Here is a 4,305-nt window from a genome sequence, read left to right on the forward strand (position 1 = left end):
TTGAGGGAATCAGGATAAAACTAAAATAACAGACTAAAAGTACATAAGAGAGAGGGGTAATTGAAGTGAAAGTGTATATATATATATATTTTTAGGTGGACAGGAAGTAGAATTTATTGGTGAGTATTAAGAGGGGGCAGCACAGTGGAAGCCCTCATTAGTGCAGGGCCTGCCACTTGTCCAGAGGGCCACGACTGGGAATGTGCTTGACCCATCTGGGATGAGCCGCTTCTCAGCCACCACGTCTTCAAATTCATTGGCATTGAACTTGGTGAAGCCCCACTTCTTTGAGATGTAGATCTTCTGGCGGCTGGGGAGCTTGAACTTGGCCCTGCACAGGGCCTCAATCACATGCTCCTTGTTCTGCAGCTTGGTGTGGAATGACATAACTTGGCCAATGTGAACCCTGGCCACAGTGCCCTGGGGCTTTCCAATGGCACCTCGCATGCCTGTTTGGAGCCTACACTGGGGTAGTGCAAGGTCAGAAACATGAACATCCATCTGAAAGGACTGTCTCTAAGGTCCCTTAGAGCAACCCATACAACAAACAGTCTGCATCACTACCAGGGAAGCTGCTGTTTGCAACCATTGCACACTGGGCCCCCATGAGGAAAGGAACTCAGTTGGCTTAATTGGCTGCAGGAAGAAGAAATTCTTATGGGAGCCCTACACAAAAAGACTTTACCAAAATACGCTTAGAACTTATCAACAAATTTACTAAATTTCTGAATAAAAATTAGTATACAAAATCAGTGACATTTCTACACATGAATGACTGACTAGCTAAAAAAGAAATCAAGAAAGCTATTCCATTTACAATAACTATCAAAAATAAAATATCTTGAATAAGTTTTAACCAAGGAGGTAAAAGACGTCTACCATAAAAACTACAAAACACAAATAAAAGAAATTTAATATGACACCTAGAAATGGAAAGACATCCACAGTAATAGATTGGAAGAATTAATATTGTTAAAATAACTATACTACCCAAAGTAATCTACAAATTCAATGCCATTCATATCAAAATACCAAAGACATTCTTTTACCTCTGTGCACCTGCAGATCCAACACTGTGTGTAAACCACCAAGGCTTAGGGCTTGCACCTTCTGCAGCAATGGTCTGAGCTGTACATTGGCCCCCTTTTGCCACAGCTGGGATGCAGGGCACCAAGTCCTGAGACTCCACAAACCAGCAAGGCCCTGGGCCCAGCCCAGGAAACCATTTTTCCCTCCTAGGCCTCTGGGAGGCCTGTGATGTGAAGAGCTGTCATGAAGTTCTCTGACATGCCCTGGAGACATTTCCCCCATTGTCTTGTGGATTAACTTTTGGCTCTTTGTTACTTATGCAGATTTCTGCAGCCAGCTTGAATTTCTCCCCAGAAAATGGAATTTTCTTTTATATTGTATTGTCAGGCTGCAAACTTTCTGAACTTTTATGCTTTGCTTCCTTTTAAACATAAGTTCTAATTGTAAACCATATCTTTGTGAATACATAAAACTGAATGATTTTCACAGTACCCAAGTCACCTCTTGAATGCTTTGCTACTTAGAAATTTCTTGCAACAGATGCCCTAAATCAAATCATCTCTCTCAAGTTCAAAGTTCCACAAATCTCTAGGGCAGCGAAAAATGTCACCAGTCTCTTTGCTAAAACATAGCAAGAGTCACGTTTGCTCCAGTTTCCAACAAATTCCTCTTCTCCATCTGAGACAGCAGCATTTGGTCAAAGCCATTCAACAAGTCTCTAGGAAGTTCCAAACTTTCCCACATCTTCCTGTGTTCTGAGTCTTCCAAGTCTCTAGGAAGTTTCAAACTTTCCCACATGTTCCTATCTTCTTCAAGTCCTCCAAACTGTTTGAAACTCTTCCTGTTACCCAGTTCCAAAATAACTTCCACATTTCCAGGTATCTTTACAGCAGTGCCCCACTACCCAGTACCACTTTATTCTATCAGCATGTTCTCATGCTGCTCATAAAGACATATCTAAGACTTGGTAATTTACAAAGGAAAGAGGTTTAATTGACTCACGCTTCCACATGGCTGAGGAGACCTCACAATTATGGCTGAAGGCGAATGAGGAGCAAAATCACGTCTTACATGGCAGCAGGCAAGAGAGTTTGTATAGGGGAACTCCCCTTTATAAAACCATCAGATCTTGTGAGACTCATTCACTATCACAAAAACAGTACAGGAAAGACCTACTCCCATGATTCAATTACCTCCCACTGAGACCCTCCCACAACATATGGAAATTATGGAAGCTACAATTCAAGATGACATTTTGGTGGGGACACAACCAAACCATATAAATGCCCTATGCTCATGGATGAGTAGGATCACTACTATCAAAATGACCATACTGTTAAGAGAAACATACAAATTCAATGCAATTCTCATCAAAATACCATGATCATTCTTCATGAACCTAGGAAAAAAAATCCTAAAATTCCTATGAAAACAAAAAAAGCCCACACAGTGAAAGCAAGACTAAGCAAAAAGAATGAATCTGGAGGCATCACATTACCTGACTTCAAACTAAACTATGAGGCTATAGTAATCAAAACAACATGGTACTGGTATAAAAATAGGCACATAGACCTTGCACATAGGCAAGAGAACAGAATAAAAACCCAGAAATAAAGCCTAATACTCACAGCCAACTGATCTTTGACAAAGCAAACAAAAACATAAAGTGAGGAAAGGACAACCTATTTAACAAATGGTGCTGGGATAATTGGCAAGACACATGTAGAAGAATTAAACTGTTCTGCACATGTATCCCAAAGCTTAAAGTTTAATTAAAAAAAAGTTTGTTGTCACAATGAAATATGAAGTTAAAAAGATATAATACCAAATATATATATTTCCAGATGACAAAATATTTTTGAAAAAATGAAAGAATGAAACTGGATTCTAAACACTCACTTTATACAAAAATCAACTCAAGATGGTTCAAAGACATAAATCTAAGACTTGAAACCATAAAAATCCTAGAAGATAACGTTGCAAAATCCCTTCTAGACATTGGCTTAGGCAAAGACTTCATGACCAGGAACCCAAAAGCAAATGCAACAAAAACAAAGAAATAGACGGGACTTAATTAAATAAAAAGCTTCTGCATAACAAAAGAAATAATCAGCACAGAAAACAAACAACCCATAGAGTGGGAGAAAATCTTCACTATCTGTACGTCTGGCAAAGGACTAATATCCAGAATTTACAAGGAACTCAAATAAATCAGCAAGAACAAAAATAGTCCCATCAAAAAGTGAGCTAAGGACATGAATAGACAATTCTCAAAAGAAGATATACAAACATCCCACAAACATATAAAAAAAAATGCTCAACATCTCTAATCATCAAAGAAATGCAAATCAACACTATAATATGATACCGTCTTATTACTGTAAAAACAGCCACAATCAAGGATGTGGTGAAAAGTGAACACTTTTACACTGCTGGCGGGAATATAAACTAGTACAACCACTATGGAAAACGGTGGGGGAGATTCCTTAAAGAACTAAAAGTAGAACTACCATTTGATCCAGCAAGCCCACTACTGGGTATCTACCCAGAGGAAAAGAAGTCATTACACGAAAAAGAAACTTGTACATGCATGTTTATAAAAGCACAATTTGCAATTGCAAAAATATGAAACCAGTCCAAATGTCCATCAATCAACAAGAAAATATACCATGGAATACTACTCAGCCATAAAAAATATATGAAGTGATGGCATTTGCAGCAACCTAGATGGAATTGGAGACCATTATTCTAAGTGAAGTTGCTCAGAAATGGAAAACCAAATATCATATGTTCTTACTCATAAATGGGAGCTGAACTATGAGGATGCAAAGGCATTAGAATGACACATTGGACTTTGGGGACTCGGGAGAAAGGGTGGTTGGAGGATAAAAGACTACACATTGGGTACTGTGTACATTGCTTGGGTGATGAGTGCACCAAAATCTCGGAATTGACCACTAAATTACTTATCCATGTAACCAAACACCATCTGTTACCTAAAACTTATTAAAATAAAAATTTTTGTAAGAAGTTCTAGCATTTAATAGCATAGTAGGGTGACTATTGTTAGCAACAATATATTGTATATTTCAAAATAACTAGAAGAAAAGATTTGAAATGTTCCCAACAAAAGAAATGATACTTGTTCAAGGTGATGGATAGCCTAAATACTCTAATTTGATCATTACACATTGTATGCATGTATCAGAATATCACATGTACCCATGAATATGTACAACTATTATGTATCAATAAAAACACCACTGTGAATGTTTC

The 4,305-nt window shown here is 38.0% G+C and overlaps 1 non-coding gene across 1 annotated transcript; it reads right to left on the reverse strand.

Moving 5' to 3' along the window:
* Positions 1–508: 508 nt before the first annotated feature.
* LOC123575382 (small nucleolar RNA SNORA70) lies at positions 509–642 on the reverse strand. The gene has a single exon (XR_006700674.1). It is a non-coding gene; the product is annotated as a small nucleolar RNA SNORA70 (small nucleolar RNA).
* Between the last annotated feature and the right edge of the window lie 3,663 nt (positions 643–4,305).

This window comes from Macaca fascicularis, chromosome 8 (genome assembly GCF_037993035.2).
Source record: "Macaca fascicularis isolate 582-1 chromosome 8, T2T-MFA8v1.1".
Taxonomy (NCBI): Eukaryota; Metazoa; Chordata; class Mammalia; order Primates; family Cercopithecidae; genus Macaca; species Macaca fascicularis.